Consider the following 19,884-nt stretch of genomic DNA (forward strand, 5'->3'; position numbering starts at 1 on the left):
GATGGATCGTTAAGTCCAGATCTCCTTATTCTGCACCCATCGTGTGTGTGCGGAAAAAGGATGGATCCCTTCGACTTTGTATAGATTACCGCCTCTTGAACCAGCGCACGGTGCCCGACCGGCACCCCTTACCGCGAATTCAGGATCTCATTGACACTTTGGGGGGTTATAGTTGGTTCTCTGTGCTAGATCAGGGGAAGGCGTACCACCAGGGCTTCATAGCCGAGGGATCACGCCACCTGACTGCCTTCATCACCCCCTGGGGTCTCTATGAGTGGGTGCGGATCCCCTTTGGGCTGACCAACGCACCCGCGGCATTTCAGCGGAGTATGGAAGAAATGCTGGCTCCCTTACGGGATGAGTGCTGTATTCCATACCTGGATGACATCCTGTGTTATGCGAAGACTTTTGAGGACCACGTGGAAGGACTGAGAAAAGTCCTAAGAGCCTTGCAGGCACATGGAGTTAAACTCCGACCTGCAAAATGCGACCTGTTCAAGAGAGAAGTAAGGTATGTGGGACGTTTGGTCTCAGCTGAGGGGGTGCGAATTGATCCAAAAGACCTCGAGGCCGTGTATGCCTTGAAAGATAGGACACCAGCGACAGTTGGGGATGTAAGAAGGGTTACTGGCTTCTTGAGCTATTATCGTTCTTACATCCAAGATTTTTCAAGGATAGCGAAACCTCTCTATGAGCTCTTGCAAGCCCAGAAAAGAACAGAGGGACAAAAGGGAAAGGGTGCACAATTACCCTCAAAGACTCCAGTTGAGTGGACCGTGAAACATCAGGAGGCTCTGGGTAAGCTGATTGACAGGTTGACAGCTCCTCCTGTCCTCGCTTATCCGGATTTTGAGCTCCCTTTTGTGCTTCACACGGATGCCTCCAATGACGGACTTGGAGCCGTCCTTTATCAGAGACAGGGTGGGAAGCTCAGAGTGATAGGGTATGGTTCAAGAACGCTAACACCCGCGGAAAGAAACTATCGACTCCACTCAGGCAAACTCGAGTTTCTCGCTCTCAAGTGGGCCGTTTGCGAGAAATTCAGGGATTATCTCTATTACGCCCCGCACTTCACCATCTACACAGACAATAATCCCTTAACATATGTCATGAGCACTGCCAAATTGAACGCGGTTGGTTTCCGGTGGGTGGGGGAACTGTCTGACTTTAGATTTGACATCAAATATCGACCTGGAAGAGTCAATGTCGATGCAGATACACTGTCGAGAAACCCTCTTGATATCGAAAGATATATTGGGGAGTGTACGAACGGGCTCCCGAGGGAAGCGGTTGCTGCTACCTGGGAAGGCTGTGGAGCAGGCGAGCGGGGGGATGTAGCCTGGATCGCTGCTCTGACTCTAGCACAGCACAGCCAGGGCGAACCAGGCATCCAAGAGGTGGGTCCGCCCATCGAGTTAGCTGAACTAATCCAAGCTCAAAGATCAGATCCCATAATCGGTGTCATTTTGGGAATGAAAGAGTCAAGTCAAGTACTCACCCCTGAAATGAAGGAGAAGGTGAGAGGTCCCGTTAGAAAAATGATGCATGAGTGGACAAGACTGAGTATAGAGAATGGCATCCTGTACCGCAGAGCGAAAGGGAAACATCAGCTAGTCTTGCCAACAAGCTTCAGATCGCTTGTCCTCAAACATCTACATGATGATGTGGGGCATGTCGGAGTTGAGAGAGTTCTCAGTTTGGTGAGACCTCGGTTCTATTGGCCATATATGAAGCGAGACATCGAAGCTTATGTCACCCGGCAGTGCCCATGCATCAAGCAAAAGAAGCCGGTGGCACGCATCCGAGCTCCCATGGCCAGCATCGTCACAAGCTCACCCATGGAATTGGTCTCGATTGACTACCTGCATTTAGAACCGAGTAGGGGTGGATACCAGTACATCTTAGTTGTGGTAGACCACTTCACTAGGTATGCTCAGGCTTATCCGACCCGCAACAAGAGTGGCAAAACTGCTGCTGAAAGGATCTTTAATGACTATATTTTGAGGTTTGGCTATCCGTTGAAGCTACATCATGACCAAGGGCGGGAGTTTGAAAATGAACTGTTCCGAGCTCTGCAGCAGCTGGGCAAGGTAGGACACTCCCGCACGACCCCGTACCACCCCCAGGGCAACCCAGCTGAACGTTTCAATCGCACCATCTTGCAGATGCTGCGGACCCTGGGGGACGAACAGAAGGAAAGGTGGAAGGATTACCTTCCACAGATGGTACATGCATATAATTGCACACGCCATGAGGCAACTGGCTACTCACCTTTCTTCCTGCTGTTTGGTCGCCATCCGCGGCTGCCAGTAGACCTCCTATTCCAACTGGAGACTGGAGAAGAGCCACAGACAGCAAGGAACTATGTGAAACAATGGAAGGAACGGATGACTGAAGCTTACCGGATCGCATCTGGAAACAGTCAAAAGTCAAGTGCTCGTGGGAAGAAGTACTATGACCGACATGTGAGGGGAATTGTGCTACAACCCGGAGATCGGGTACTGGTACGGAACTTGACTGAACGAGGTGGTCCGGGGAAGTTGCGGTCCTATTGGGAAAACACCATCTATGTGGTGAAGCAGCAGATTGGAGAAAGCCCAGTCTATAGGGTGGCTTCAGAGATGGATGGAAAGAAGGAGCGTGTGTTGCATCGCAACGTATTACATCTTGTCAATGAGCTCTCCAGGGACTTACCAGCCACAAACCAAGGAAGTAAGCCCCCAGGGGTCAAAAGAAAAGAATCTAAACCAACTCGACAAGAGACAAAGGCGCAACGAGACGACGAGTCAAGTTCGGATGAGGATGGGGGTTCCATTTATTATGGACTAGGATACGATCTGAGAGGTGGACATGGAGACAGTGCTGTGGATACCTTTGACTCTACTAATGTACCCTCAAGATGTGTAGTCCCGGCTGAGTCGGATCCAGATGTCAGCGAAGGGATGCCGCTGGACGCAGAGGGGACGCCACTGGAGGAACGCATGGTAATAGAAGAACAGGGGGGATCAATCGACACGGAAGCGGCCCTCACAGAAGACAGAGGGGGGGTTGAACTGTTGCCTGAAAAGCAAATGCAGTCTGCATATAACCTGACCCCTCCAGCTGAGGTACCAGGGTTGAGAAGGTCAACGAGAGAAAGGCGACCAGCTGCACGGTTCACCTATGAAACACTTGGCCAGCCTTCTCTCCAGTTGCATTCGTCAGTTAGTTTCGCAGATGTACATGAATCGCCAAACACATCAGCTTCTAGTATGCCACTGTATCACTCAGTACCTTATTTCCTTTGGACACCACAGTCCATTCCATCATCTCATGGTATACAGAGATATATCCTCCCAGTATACTATAAAGAGTTCATTTACTGATGTTAGCAAGAGGGGAGGCACAAAGTGATCTGAATATTTTGAGTAAATGTTATATGTTAAAGTTTAAGAGGTCAAATGTCAGGAGCCATTTTCATTTTGTTGGGGAGTGTGTGACACCTACAAGTGTAAGCGTCACAATTGTAATTTGCTTAGAAGTTATTTGTGGAAAGGCCAATGCTAATGGTAGTATTATGTTGAATTTGAGGAGATGTAATTGTGTAGTTTCGCCACTAGGGGGAAATAGCGCGGGTGGTATTCGGTGCTGTGGGGCTTCCGGGCTTCAGACGAGGAAGAGCCTGCAGACCGAACGCAACTGATGTCTCCCGTCTCTATTTCTTTCTGTGTGAAACAGGTTAGTAATCTGAGTTATTTCACCTCAGTACATGTTTACAGAGAGGCGATTGTGTTTAGATGCTCGTGATGTTGTGTAATGTTGTAAGTTGTGTGTTCGAACATAGAAAAGAAATATAAACTGTTTTCCGTCGACCGACGGGAGAGCAGCCATCTTATCGGTGGGTAATGGTACGAAATGGTGAGGCTTTACAATGTGTGTTTCATTTTGTTATGGATGTTGCTCCGAGATATACCTCTTAAATGCAAAGTATTGTTGTTGACTGTGTTTTTATATGATGATGTATTCTGTTTCTTTTGAGATTTTGATATAGATGTGTTTTAGTTGGAAAATATGGGTTTTCATATGTTTGGTTAGAAAAAAGTGTCAGCAAAAAAAAAGGTAATAATAAGCAGGTAAATAGTGATGATATTATTACATGATAGGTTTTTGCAGCAGGATAGCTGTAGCATTTCGCTGTAGTAGCAGCGCACAAAAGAGACCCTGAATTATGGGGCAGTTATTTTGTATATCATATACAGTGGAGCAAAAGATGTGAGTTTGTTTCAATATTGTAGTTTGTGTTTAGAGATATGTTAGATGATATTGTGAATGAGAAGGATGATTTAACGTTTTGTAAATAAAGGGACGAGGAAGAGCCTGCAGACCGAACGCAACTGATGTCTCCCGTCTCTATTTCTTTCTGTGTGAAACAGACCCCACCAGAGGTCTGTAACACATGTTTTAAAAATCTTGAGTAGGTTCTTTACCTCTCTTACTGGCTCTTCCTCATAATTTTTCTGAGAAACAAAAAAAATGTACACTTCCACAACTTTAGCTATGTGGCACACTCATTATCTTTTCGTTTCCATGGTGCTTAAGCATTATTAAGCACCACTGTCTATATACGCGACAAAGTAAGCTTTATATTTTGAGGAAGGCTACCAGGAAATTGTGTCTGCAGGGTTGCTGAAGGTAGTGATTATGGATAGTAGCCTGGTGCTCAGCAAAGCCCCTCATTGGTAAATGTTACATATATAGAGGTAATGTATCATTTGCAATTTCTGGTGCTAGGGTAAACCCAGCTATTATATAGTTGCACAGTATTAGTAAAAGTTTTCTGAAACAAGTTTGACTCAAAGGCAAAATGGTCTTCTGACGTGTCACAACTACAGCAATGAACAAACACAGTGTAGCTGAATGGGGAGTTACTGTAGCAGAAGTGAAACAAGTAGAAAAAAAAAACCTGCCTTCGGACAGCTCAGTGCCACACATCTGAATGCATAATTTGCAGCATGCAAATGAAATAAAAGAGTGACAAAGCATTGGGGGGGGCTTGAGCAGATAAATATAGAAAGAGGAACTGACATTTTCAAAAGCTGTCCTCCCTGTGCTCACAAGTTTCAGTGATGCGTGGATGTCAAGATCACAGTGCGCATTCTCCCACGCAGCCTACTGTACCCGCCGTTCACAGTCGGCTGTTTTATATTTGCTCTCTCAGTCATGGTGCCAATTGAAAAGCGTGAGCTTGAGGCAAACCTGTGATGAGATGAAGGTCTCTGGTTAATTGAAAGGAGAGCTGGACAAAGATGCAGCTCTAGTGCTAAACCTATGTGATGAAACATCCACCTTAATCTTTTGGTGGGGTATGATTATAAAAGGTTAGAAGATTCCCAGATTATCCAACAATGAAAAAAAAAAGAGCCTTTTTCTATTCTATTACATTAGTCAAAGACAACTGTGTGCATTTATGGAATGCCACATCAAGCAATTTGTCATTTTGTGACAAATTGGTGCAGTTACTTTTGTTTTCACTGAATTTATCTGTTTTTTCTGTGAAGTCACCCAAGTGGATTGCTCCCCAGTGATGGAAAAGCCTGTACTACTTCCTCTTTTTTTTTTTTTGCAGCTGCTGTACTGCATCCTGTGTGAAGCTGCAGCAGGTACAATCAAGCACTGGCTGCTCTGTGCATGACCTGGCGCCAAGCTTTATCTGCACATCTACTTAACCAGTTACTATGTTAATTCACGCTGTAATGGTAAAGCTGCCGGTGCTTTTACTGAGGCCTGTGCAAACATGAACACGGGGGAAGAGTCAACAGGTGGAAGCTCACCCTGTAAGTGTGCTCAAACACAACAGCCAGGCTGCAGTATGTATTAACAAGGCAGCCTCCATCCCCACCTTCCTCTGGTGGTGTTGTGCCAAAGGCTTGGCAGAAGGGCATTCTTCTTATTGGGGAGTTTACTCAAAGTTAGCCCAGGCCAAGTAATTGCTACCCACAGTGACAAACAACTCCATTCAGTTTAAGTGTCAGTTTACAGTTTACTCTCCCTCCTCCACTGTGAGGCCCTGCTGCCCATTCTGCTTGGTGCCACGCTGCATTAGTGGCCTGTCAACAGAGCCTTTCCTGACACATCAACGCCTCATCAGCCTTCAAACCCAATGCGCTTATATACAAACCCGTCTGTTTATGTGTTTATTACAGAAAGTGGAGGTGTGTGTGAGTGCATGTGTTATGGAGGGAGAAGGAAAGAGTGCGAGACACAGAATAACAAGACAGAGGAGAACAGAATGTGCAAATGCGTAGGAGAAAGGCAGGGACATGGAGAGAGAAGGCGCTTGTATGTGGTCATTTTATGTTTTCAGAAAGTGCCTACAACCTGTCCTGGACACTTCATTTGCCATCTGAGATCATCTTTTAAAAGGCTATCAAATGTGCTTACAATATTCAGTCTCTGTATATTGAGATTGCTGCCCCGGGGGTGAATGAGACAGTTCGTCAATCACACTCAGCAATTGAGACAAAAAGTCAAGCAGCACCTTAGTAAATCTGTGCATGTTTGTGTGGAGTGATGAAATGCTGAATCTGCAGAATATACAAATACATGACTGGCAAACGGCACTGAAGTGTGCTGTAAGTTTTTCTCTTTTCCTGAAATAATTATGAACAACAATAATGATAAGGAATCTGGACTTAATTTTATTTGCTGTGCTTTCATATCCCAGAACAACTTCTTAGCTCCCCGACCCTTATCGCTGCCAGTATTACACCCCAAAACAACCTCAAAATCTGAGTTCACTTGACTCAAACCACCTCACCAAAACACTAGAAGTGAATGATGTTTATGAACATCCATCCATCCATCCATCCATCCAATTAATTCAGGGTTGTGGGGGTGCTGGTGCCTATCCCAGCTGTCATAGGACGTGAGACGGGGTGCACCCTGGACAGGACACCAATCTGTCGTAGAGCTGTGAATGAACAGCTTTTTTGTAAATATTTCACATTAGCATAGTGAAAAATATTGTCACAAGCCATAGCCATAATTTTATGGAGTGCTTCAAACTAAATTCTCCATTCACTTCCATTTTAGCAATTTAGAGTTGATATCTGTGCGTGCAAATCCCAATTTTCTACAAGGTTCGCTAACAATTGGTTTTTATTATTATTTGGGTAGGCCAATCATTTATTACCATTGAAATATTTTGAATTTATAATATTTTGCAATTTTGGCTAGAATTTAAATCAAATTCTCTCTGATAATATAAGATCGATAGGAATGTATATACTGAAGGTTAAATAAGACCAAACATGCATAAATCATCTTGCTGCTTTCACTGCGTTCATCTTATCTTTACAGCTGAAAACACTACAGAGCTAAAGAAACATAGCTTTACTGTGCTGTAAACACCTGGTAGGAAGAATTAAAATGAGTGTATTAACACGGCATAGTAACAAAATGCCAGTGACAAGCAAACATTTGGACTTGTCTCTAATTCCTTTACCAAAATTCAAGTACTACTACATGCTAAAGCCACTCCATACTACTATGGAGTGGCTTGATGGAGGTTATTTGCTATTATAGAAAAAAAAAAAGTCTGTGGGAGAATTAATGTGTAATCCATTTGTTTATGCTTTGGGTGAAACAGCAAAAACCACTGCAACCCAAATGCCCCACTTTGCATTAGCAGACAGAAATGTGTCACTGGCTGCACTCACTGTTGCTGGGAGGTACGGTCTAGTCTGGCCATTTGGGATGACCACACACAACCATGCTGACTGTGTCCAGGATATGGTAACAAATTCATATCACTGCAAACACACACACTGCTTCTGAGTGTGATAGAAATCATAGTGCGCATATATAGTATGTGACACAGTCATTGTAGATCAACATTTTTCTTTCTACTGACCACCCAAACTGAAGGTAACTGAGCCCAAAGGTCATGTGACCCGCTTTAGGGATATTAACTGTGCATTCCTCCAGCTGTCATCTGCCCATTAAGATCTGCTATAAGGGAAACCTGACTCCAAAAGTCAACTCGCCACCTCTTCTCTTTCCTCACCCTCCATCCCTCTCATCTTCAGAGCTGCATCCTTCTGCCTGTGAGCCTGATCATTTGAATACAAAGCAGAGAAACAAAGGTGTCCTTAAAATAGAGATGCTGTCTGCAGTGTGCTTTCAAAGAACTATACTGCAGAGACTGTGAGAAAACAGGGAGGAAAAAAAAGGGAAAGAACAAGAAGGAGTGAAAGAGAGCAAGAACAACAGGCATATGGTGAGCAAGTGAGACATTGCATTGATGTAGGATAGGTGGCCAGATCCATTGATTTCCTGCTAGTTTTTCTCTGGTTATGTATGGCTGATTTGTCATCCAATTCAGGTTGAAGCATGGTCTCTGAACGTGCCCTGAGCCAGGCTTCACTGGCTTCTCTGTCTCAATTTACACACAATGGCAGATTATTTTACCTCTCAGAATGTTTACTGTAAATGAGTTTTATGTCCTCTAACCTCAAAACTGCAGATTTGGTATTGTGCAGTTGCATGATGAAGCATTAAAGAAGAAAAAGCTCTAATTATCAATTCTTTTTTTTTTTCCACATATATATGCCGCAGCGCGGCATATATATGTGGTCACCTGCTCCACCACTGAGCTACCCAGGCGCCCTCTAATTATCAATTCTCATTGGATGATACCCACTTGTACTGGATGTAAAACAGCCAACACAAAGGAAATCTAAATCACATTAATTAAATACTATTGTAACCAGTAATCTGCAGTTTCACACAGGCACACCACCACCTGGTATGGTACGCTGCCTGATTTCTGAAAAGCCAAATAACGATGTGAGTCACAAAGCCCAGACTCCCATATCTAATGGTTTAAATGTGGCATCTGACATGTCAGAGGAGAAAAGTTAAGTTAATTTTTTTTCCTATAACCAAAAGTACCTACATACTTAGACAGTAGTTCATGTGAATGTAGAGGCTTTTCTGACCGCATGGATTAAATCAAAGTGTTTAGGGACAGAACCCTTATAAATAGCAACCAATCAGAGATCCCCTCAGAGTGTCATACACCAGGTGAAGGAGCAAAGCTTTGTGCAGCATGAACTGCAGCAACAGCAGTGTGAAATGAAGCAAATAAGGTGGTTAAAATGATCAGTGGATGATGGGAAAGCCTGCAGGCTCAAAAGTAATTGGATAGCAGGCTAACTGAGAGGTTAAGATCAGTGTGATAAGCTGACAGGTGTCTTCCAGATTGAACGTGTGGTTAAAGATTTATTCATTCTCTTTCTGGGAGAGAGTTTTATGAAAAGATGATACAGCACTCATATCTAGCCATTAAACATAATACTACAGCTTAAAGTCAATTAGCTTAAAAGGGTACAAAGACTGGATGGATGTTAACCTGTTTCAGTTCATTCTCCCTGCATCCCAGCACCTCCCATGAAGATCCTGATGTATCTCCGTAACACAGTACTTTTTTAATGTGTTTAAAAATCAGGCAGATTTTTATTACTGGAGAGAGCCATGACAGACCTTTTTTTTCTTTGGTTTTATGTTTTGAAGTCACTGACTCTGGCCGTGGGGTGGGAAGGAAGACTTCAATTTACCCTGCGCCATCTCATGCTGCTCCTGAGGAACGCTCTCTCATGAACCTCAGAAACTTTCAAAATTGACAAAACATGAATATGCCATTGATTTCAGGTGGAGCTATTTTTGATATTAGTAGGCAGAAAGTGAAAAGGCAAACTTTTTAAATCATACAGCCTTGACAGTTTAGTGTGAGGTATGAAGGTTCCTCTTCTAGCTGAGTAAAAATGGGTATATGACTGATTCTTTGCTTTGTTAATATCACAGTAAGGTGATGTTTGCCAAAATAATAATATTGCAAGGTAGTCTGTGTATTCTGTTTATACATTCACATTACAAGCTAAATAATCAATAAGTCACTAAAGTCTGTTTATTTCCTAGAAAGACAAACAATAAGGGAAACCCTGATGATAAGCATGTTTAACGACGTTGCCAACATCATTTTTTGCGGTCAGGTTCTCTAGATCCAGTCTAGTTTTAATTAAAAGAAAACACATGGATTAAGTCACAGTCCCAGAGTAAAGGAAAATTCAGTGAAGACTTGCAAACAAAACAAAGGCTTAACCCATTACTGGGGAACTGCACCCTAATGTCTAATGTCATCAGTGAAATGATGAACAAGATCCACCCCAAAGGGGGACATGCTTCCACAATTAATGAAAATATAAATGTAGAAGTCAGGATAATAATACAGACCCATTTTCATAAAAAATTTCAAACAACAAAGTAGGCATCTCGAGAACTGAGGAAGCCTTTTGGATGAGAGGTGAAACGTCTTCAAGAAACAAAAAGAAGTCCAGTCACCCGTTTTCAAACTCAAGAGAATACTTACAAAGTATTCACATCATATTATAGTCGTGTGTACAGGAGTATTACTAGTTAATGCATCCATACCACATGATCTGTTGATATCAATGCATTATGTATAACATCACTATAATCTTAATGCAACCATGTTGTTTACATTTGAGCAATATTGCTGAGCAGTAGGTATGGCTTTAATATTGCTCATTGATGAGTCATAGTCTGTGCTATTAATGGCCACAAGTCATCCCTGACCAACTTGTTAGACAATCAGCCAGTGAGAAGTTGACATCAAAGGATAATCAATAAAGGCTGCAGTCTAGAACCGATGTTACTCTAAATAGACTGGCTCTTTACCTGGAAATTTAGGATTCCCCAGTCTTTCACTATCTAGCTACTGGCTGTTCAGTGACCTCGGTCAGTTGCTAGATATGGGGAATCCCAACTTTCTTCATTTCAGTCTATAATGGTCAAGTAGGTATAGCCAATCACACAGCACAATATGATCACACGATTAGGCTAAACCAATCAGGCACGAGAAAGAGGTTGCCTATCATTAGCATATATTATCATAGCATTAGCAGCCTGAAATCCTCCATGTTGTTTATTCTCCACTTCAGATAAATACAGCCAAAGTGTACAAAGGGTACTAAACATCCAGGAATATGAATATCATGTTGCACATCTTTGAAGAGTAAAGAGCACATATGCCAAATTACATGGCTCAACTCCTTGTGTTTTTGGAGTCTACAAACCAGAGAGGTAAACCCTCGCAGACAGACGCACAGAGGGATGGACGGAAAGCAAAACTACTCGACCTACAGCAGGCCGTGTACTTCTGTAACAGATTGAAAGAGTTTTCTAGCAGTACAGAAACTTGTTTAGAGACCATGTAAAAAGTTGATGAGCAAGTCATAAGCCTGAACCCACAAAATTCAAACAAATGGCAAAATGTGCCCTCCAGTGAGCAGCTAAACTGACAGTGAAAATCTAATCTAAGGACAGAAAATCTAATCTGCTGCCTCTCAGACAGGATAACTTTCATTACTGTCTGAAAAAAAAAAGAAATAAAGAAACTCCAACTGTGCATACCATCAAGGTTAAACAGTTGCTGTGCAAAAGCAACAAAATCAAAGAGGTAACATTTAGGATCTAGCTTGATTACTGGATTGGACGGTTTCTGTAAAATGATTTTGATATTAAAAACACACTATAAAATCATTACTGTTAAGCAGTTACAATAGAAAGTATGTTACCACACTCCCATCCATATAGCAAACTGCTAAATGTTACAATCTCTGGCTTTAAAATCATAGAATAGAGCAGAATAATGGGATTGTTCAGACTTGTTTGATGACATACAGACAACAGGACTTGGCAAATGAGAGGTAGAAAGCAAATGCAACACACTATTCACCATGAAAAACTGCACTGAGGATAATCTGATAACACTGTAGTTACACAGAAAAGCAATAAACCGTGCATTACATAGATTGATGGTGTAAAACACTGGTACCCTCAGCAAAACAAACCGCAACTTCTGAGTTTTGTGGCTGCACTGCTTGTGCAACAAAAAGAACAAAATGTTGAGGAAAAAGATGTTTTCAACCAGATCAATGCAAACAAAACTGAACCTGTGACATGTGTTTTGTGATGCTGACCATGAACAATATGATCACCGAAAGGGAGACTGTTTCTTTCCTCGCAATACGGACAGCTCACACTCATAAGACAAGCGAGACCATCCACCAAACATCCTGACAAAGAAAATCTACCGTTGCGTCCTCCCTAGCAATTGAATTCCAGGTTTACAATCTCCACTTTTTTTTTTTATAAAACTGACTTTAAAATGGTGTGCTCACACACAAAAATGAATTTCTTCATTCTACACCTTCCAGCCCCCATCCTCTCTATCCAAAAACCCTCACCGGGGTTTCACCTGATCTCCTTCTTCTGTGTTATTTAGACACTCCCACAGTAATGGACACCCTACTTAGGGGCTGCAAGTGGGAATCCAGCCCCTGCCGCTCCAACTCATGAAGAATCCCAATTAGCCTCTCAGATTCCTGTGAGCATATTACTACAACTTGGAGGAGAAAGAGAGAAAGAGAAAGCAGGTTCTGGAAAAACAAGGAGAAAAGGACTCAGGGGAGCTGGACCCTCTGTCTTTCACTTCATCACATGCTTCCAGTCGTGCATCTCCTGGACTCTCTGTGGAAGCTAGTGTCAGACTGAAATATGGCTTGAATCCAACTGAGGCAGATGACCACTGTAACGGTGTAACACTGTTATAATGACCCAACTTTTCCTTGAACTTTAGCCTCTTCCCTGGCCGAGAAACCTTTAATTAAGCCAACGCAGGGGGCATGGGGAGGGGGGTCCTCAGAAGAAAAGGGCACTGCCATTAAGCATATTAGAGTTGCAGAATGTTGAGGGAAAAAAAATCAGCGTTTGCAGTGACTAAGCTGGGGTTGCTCCCTAGCACTGTGCTGACAGAGCAAAGCTGGGGGGAAAAAAAAAAAAAAAAAGGAGGAGGTGGGGGACTACCTGGGCGCAAACACTGGGGCTGCTGACTGTTTGAGGTTGTTGAGGACAGCAGGATTACATAATAAAAACCACTGTAACACCTCAGACTTTGGAAGAGCTTCCTACAGCAATCTCTGTCTTTCCTCTCCCCAAAATAAACACTCTCATGTCTTCTGCAGCCCTCTGCTTTTGTTATGGTGGCAAATCCTTAATTATGACATGATTTATAACACCCAGTTAATTTAATTTCACCGTTGTGTGCCGCTAGCTGAATATGTACTGGGACACACTGCAAATCCTTTAACCCTGCAAAGGGGTGAATGACGAATGGATTTTATTTTGCAGGATTTTCAGCCTCCACAATTTTCCCTTTTTTTTCTCTTAACTTTACCCGCAAACCGCCCCGACTCATTCATCTTTGCTCCCATGAAGGCGACGAAAGCCGTGGCTTTAGCATCCAGTTGTGGATAAACATGTAGCCCTATGGTGAGCGGCACATGCTTTTATTTTTCTTTTTTTTTCTTCCATCATCTGTTTATTTTCTCAATTACGCTGGGTGAGTCTGTGTCAGCAGCTCTGGGGTTTTGCACTGGCAGGAGGCGGGAGAGAGGGAAGGGAGGATCCTCTCCCGGGGTGAGGAAGTTTCTAGAGGAAGCATGGCACAGACAGCGATGTGTGTGTGTGTGTGTGTGTGTGTGTGTGTGTGTGTGTGTGTGTGTGTGTGTGTGTGTGTGTGTGTGTGTACTGACAAATACCCCATGTTCATTGTGCTAAGTGCAGAAAGAAATACTGATACTACTGTGTGACAAAAAAAAAAAAAAAAAAAAAAAGCTAAAATACAAAAGAGATGGTTTTGTCCCTTCTATCCATACCTTCCCTAACAATGGGATTCATGCTTTGACTGTTGATCCACCCAGAGTGTGTCACAAATGTGTCATGAGATTACTTCACTTAGACTACAGTGCATTGTGGACATCCTTCACATAGTTCCACACTCTCTGGTTGATTCTCAGACTGATGGGTAAACTTGTCTCATTAATGATTATGAGGTTTTTCCAACAAGCAAATGTGGTTTAACTCCCATTTAATTTAGAAGCAAAGCCAAAAATAACACGAAGTCCTCAATAAGCAGGAAAACACGAGTCTGTGGACTGATGGACTTTTACAAATGACAGTTAGGGGAATAGTTTTTCTGCTTGCCTGTGAAAAACGTGTTTGTTCATGTGCACCTATTTTAAAGCCTAACTCAACTTTGATTGATTATTAAAAACAATGACTAAACGCTAAGCTATGAAAACAAGACTTTTGCTTTTTGGATTTATTTTATTTAAAGTTTCAGACTTGTGTCCATTTCAGTCCAACCAAAATTAAAATACCAAATCAATAAATTTGCAGACTGGATGTTCACAGTTATGAAATACACAACTCGGACTTCATCAGCTAATCATCGCAGCTTATGGATCACAGAAATTTGAACTTTTCTTATCAAATAGAGGAGATTCCCACAAGTGTGCTGAAGTATCTTGGTGGAATTTTTTTTTTTTTTCTGAATCAGTTTCTGGTCATATTTAACAAGATAACCTATAATCTTTGCAAATTCCTTTCCCTAAATAAATTAGATTTGTTTAACAAAATCAAACCACAAAGTTTTTTTCACACTATGTCTTGCAATAATTGCAAGCAATGAAAGACCTCTTGGTTTGGAACAGTACAAATGTAGCGTGAAGAGATACATCTGGCAGTGTTGGGCTACAATATGACAAGCACTTTGATTTTATTGAAGTACAGTGGCGGCCTGTCTTCTGTCTAGGCCGAGTTAGGAAAGTTGTCTGTAGGAATGCTCATGCAAATATTGACCTTCAATTAGGTGAAACAGATACCCTCGCTTAGGGGGCTGCAATATGGAGACATCAGCAAAAAAGTTGTACAGGCAAACATGTACAGAATATATCTAAACACGAAGAGTGTACATAAACACATCGTGTGTCAATACATCTCCATTTGATGTCGGTGTGTACTGACAACTCCAGAATCTGAAGGCCTTTAAAGGTAGTTTTAACCTCAAACAGGATGTCAACAGAGCATCTGCAGCATCACAAAACCACAAAAAAGACGAACATTTTGGTGCCAACACAAAACACACAGATCAAAATCTGGGGAGTTTTGTGACCTTTACCGTATAAAGAGCAAATGACCTTCCCAACTGATGCCAGATGACCACACTCTTGCATAATTAACAGCATCTAAAATGAGGTGTTCTTTATATGACCTTACCTGACAACATGAGGGCACAGCTTGCCTACAAAGACTCTGTGGGAAATGGCAAACACATGCATGTGTGCAGCCCACAGTGCATATACAAACATTTTTTATTTTTTTTTGATATAGCATCATATTCACTGGTTGGGCTGATATATTGGATCTTATTACAGGGCATGGAAAAAAAAATAATAAAATAGGGCATGCCCCAGAGTTCCCCGCAAGCTAGCACAGTTCATATCATGTAGGCACGGCAGGTGAGAAAGAATGGCACACAGCAGACTGACAGCACCATGACACAGACGAAACAAATCTGGATTCTACTGAAGGCTGCTCCACAGATTTCACAGGACTTTAAAAGAGTACAGTTAAAGGAGGGGGCCTGGGGGTTAGTTCAATCTCCCCGATTCAGTGACAGTGACATGGCTGGGGAGGATTGTGCTGGAGCATCGCCTGCTGCCTTGATTTGCTCGGCAGATCCACGGCAGGGTTGGAAGGATTTTCCCCCAAAGCCCTCTTACCCTCCTGCAGAGCAGAAATCCCTTCCAATCCTCACTTACTGTTACTGCAGGGGTGCCTTACTCACTGAGACAAAGGAGACATTAGAGGAGAGGAAAGAAATCAGCTCTAAAGAGAGGAGGGAAAGCCTGTATGAGGATATATATATATAAATTTGAAATGTTAAGTGTCCAGCATACTCTCATGGGACTGGTATAAGATGATACAGATTGAGATCTGCATCCGAAGATGCAGCAATAGGATTTTGGAGGAGTTAAAGCAGAGGTAAACACCAGTTATCTTTGCAGGTGTTAGTTAATGAACACAGATTACTGTGGTAAACAAGCATCTGGAGATTGCAATCTGTGCAGATGTATTGTGCGCTGAGGGGTGTGGTCAGAGAGGTATCTTGGGAGGCAGGGAGAGAAAGCGAGAGATCTGGAAATGGTACAGATATCTGGTAGTGAAATATAATAACTTGCCTGCACCATCGATCAATACGCACACTAGGCGCGCATCTTTCAAGGCAACAGACAAAAAAATGAAGAAAGAATTATATGCCTGACCTCCAGAAGGTAAGATTTAATTCTTTCATATAAACCTGGGTAACCATTACCTTAAAAGCTGCAACTTTACTTTGCACGTTATCACTTTTTTCCCAAGCAGTCATCAGCTTCTCCCCAGTATTACACAAAGCTCAGCAGCGATATCCCAGCGGAGCCCTTTTTACACATACCTGTGGTGTGGTGCACAGAAGCTTACAATCACACTATGACAATAACTATTGCACAACGTTGGTCACGTTGGTCACTGCGGACAGTGAACCCAGGATAAAACACATAGATTGTAACATATACAGAGGGAAACAACAGGAAATATAAATCTGGTAAGAATAGCATATTATACGGTCAATGAAAAGTTGAGAGTTGTGATGTAATCAGCTTGTGGCCTATTTTGAAGGAGGATTGTCATTACGTGCAGCAAACCCCTCAACATTCCACTTGGATACCAACTGCACTCAAGCAGGTAATGATTAACACCTACGAAGGGAGCGGTCGGGTGAGTAACCACTTTGTTGCGTGTTCTCTTCCTGTAGAACCTTTGCTGCCTGCAATGCTGTACATATACATCACCGTCCAAATTTATCATTACATAACCCGGACGTGCACACGTGGGAGCGGGCCAAGGGGCCACACTAACACACATACAGTGCAGACTCTGGTCCCTGGCAAACACAAGGAAACTCTATCTTCATTTGAAGGGGCCAGCCAATACACAAGCCCGGATAGGAGGTTGAGTTGAGGCCAGATACTGATAAACAACTGAAACCCCAGCAAACGCACACACACGCTGACCTAAATGATACCAAAGCAGAGTCATTCACTATACAGAAGGCCATGCGACTAGATAAGTGAAGAAAATGCTTTTTTTAATATTCAGAATGCATTACAGTACAAGTGAATGTCTGCAATGGGTTTATTAGGCTACTGGGGCATTTGTGAAGTTGCCAGATTGGCACTCGTGGCCTCCATTTCGCAAGGTGTATGTTCGTGGAATTTGTACATCCAAGACTTGTTCCTGGTTTACTCTTGTCTCCAAGCACAACGGTGCATCTATTCTTCTGTGGTGCCTCAGCAAGATGTGCCCACTTACCACCAGGATTTTACAGCTTGAACATGTGTTCATTTTCTCTAGAAAGCTCCCGATAAAACCCCATCCTTAACCTGCTCTCAAAGTAAACAAAACTTAAAACATGCTCATACATGCCAGCAGCGCCAGCGATAACACTCTGTTTTAATTTTTGTAAAGGTATAGCACCATCCATGAAACGTTATGAAACGTTCACGTTAATCTAACCTGTCGTGCGTGCTTTGAAAAATCACAGATGCTCCCCCTGACCCTTTGCTCCAGCGTTACAGTGCTTATCAGACCTTGCTGTCTGCAGGGGATGCATCTGAAGGTCTGAGCAGGAACTCGACAAGACCCCTCGCTGCCAGTGGCATTTCACGCATTACATCAACACGTCACCACCTGCAAGGCTGAGTGAGTGTATGAGAGCTGGAGCGGGTATGCCAGGTGAGTGAAAACAGGGATAGAAAGTATAAGACACTGAGCGGTTCTGTGTTATTAATTGACAAAAATTGGCCTGTTTCTTGAGTGGTACTTGTGCCAGGGAGAGATACCAACACATAAACCTGTTGGAGTTCTTTTGCAATCCACAAACTTACTCCTGACACTTACATTTGCTCTTTTTGTGCCTGAGCAAACTTATTGCTGGAGTCCTTATCTATGATACTGAATACCAAAGCTTTTTTTGTAATGAGCTGGACTGCTAATCCAATGACTGAAATAAATTAATTAATTAATTAAAAAAAAAAATAAAATTATATATATATATTCTCAAACAGGTTTTACAAGACCTTCATTTCCAACTTTAAGACACAGTAATTATCCTTAACAAGCACCCTCTAATATTACAGCCAACTTTGACTGGTATAAAATCATCAAAGTCTGAATCTTGCCTTTTATCTCCATCCATATTAAAACTTCAAATGGCAGTAATCTCTAAGAGCAGGTATTTTGTCCAGTGACCAAAAGCTCCACGATGCCAACAATCTTGGAAATTTGCAAGGAAATGGAGCAATGCTCTCCTTGGGTGCCTGCTGAGCTAGCTCCTTTCTTCAGCAACACCACCACAAACTGGTCTTGATCCAGGCCAGAGTGGAGCACTGTTAGGCTGCCACTTTATGCTGATTCACTAAGAAATAATTGCATATTAGCCTCTATCCATTTATCCCTCCTTCACCACTATGGTCTGACACCTTACTGTATCTGTGTGCTGCGACTTAGAGTACAGCTCCAGAGCTCGGGAAGGACACTGCAGCATTACTGTTATTTTGTATGTTTGCTGTTAAAATCCTCTAGATTTCTCAGCATCAAATGGCTGTGCTCTTCATCTACACAGAGCAACAGATTTCAAGCACTATTCATGCCTCATTTCCTGTAAAACAAAAGTAATATTAGAGGTGCAAAATCATGACTGCCTTGTACCAAACTTCTGATTTTAGACAGATAGATAGATAGAGTAAAACTAAATAATACAGGGGCTTTACTTCAAGTAGATGGGACGGCAGCCAAAAAAACCTGCTTGGTTAACTCAGCCCATCTATCAAATAACAGCAGATCAACTGAGTAGAAAAGCATGATGTCATCCTCCAAAAATCTGGCAAGTGTAGGTGTAGCCCGTTACAAATAACTTCACAGGCGTGATCGTGAATCGTATATCTGCGTGTAGACGGCGTGCGTGTGTCAGTCCCCACTGTTGCTCTCCTCGGCTGGTTTGTTATTAAGGGCAACCGGGGTGAATGAAGGTACATGATGAAGCATATGCTGTCAGCTGTATATGTGTAGCGCCCACGTCGCTACTTCAGCGCACCGTACAGTACTTTGGTGCCAAAAAATCTCTCTGTACGGACTGCTGCTCAGGTCCGCTATATGCAACACATCTCTAATCATTTGTCATCATAACGCCTCTCCTAATGCAAGCAACTCAACTTCATGCCACACTCAAGCTGTTAAAAAGCAAAACAAACAAAAAAAAAAAAAGGGAAAAAAACGGCCGGAATCAGCTGTCAGCTTCACACCCTACCCCTGCTCTCTCTGACAAGCACCATAACCCAAACGAAACTAAGTAACAAACAGTCAATAAGGTTAATATTTACCAGCTTGCTACAGTACTGGCGCTGCAGCCATTTATCCCGTGGCGAAAGGGCCAGAAGTCCGCATTTCCTGGATTGTGATGCGCTGGGTACAGCTGCTCTGTGCCCGTGTTTCTGTGGAGGGAGAATCGGAGGGGCTAGCTGTGCTTCCCACTGTTGTGTCAGACCGGACAGCGATGCCACGTTCAGCTGATCGTCACAAAAAAACAACATCTCGCCCTACGCAAAACACACTCCGCGGCTCCGCACCACCCCGCACGGTAGGTCTGGTGGGCGCCGCCCTCCCCTCAGCCTCCACCAGTGGGGTGGCGCGCCGAGCCTCGACTTATGAATAATCATGAGCAGGCGGAGGATCCTATTGGTTGAAGAGAGCAGTTCCTGGTTAATGCTATTAATTCTAATTAGCCAAGCAACCTCATACAGTGAAAGTGTGAGTTGTGGAGCTAAATTGAGCAGATCATGCACTCCTGATCTGCGCATCTTTAGGTGTGTTATTTATTCA

At 42.9% G+C, this 19,884-nt stretch overlaps 1 protein-coding gene across 1 annotated transcript in view; it reads right to left on the bottom strand.

Annotated features, from left to right (window-relative positions):
• Window positions 1-19,654, bottom strand: part of hivep3b (HIVEP zinc finger 3b) — a 45,702-nt gene extending 26,048 nt beyond the window's left edge. Inside the window, exon 1 of the mRNA XM_030749470.1 lies at window positions 19,386-19,654. The gene's annotated coding sequence lies outside the window, so the exon portion shown is untranslated. The remainder of the gene's footprint in view (window positions 1-19,385) is intronic.
• Window positions 19,655-19,884: the final 230 nt, after the last annotated feature.

Source organism: Archocentrus centrarchus, chromosome 16 (assembly GCF_007364275.1).
Source record: "Archocentrus centrarchus isolate MPI-CPG fArcCen1 chromosome 16, fArcCen1, whole genome shotgun sequence".
In the NCBI taxonomy this organism is placed as follows: Eukaryota; Metazoa; Chordata; class Actinopteri; order Cichliformes; family Cichlidae; genus Archocentrus; species Archocentrus centrarchus.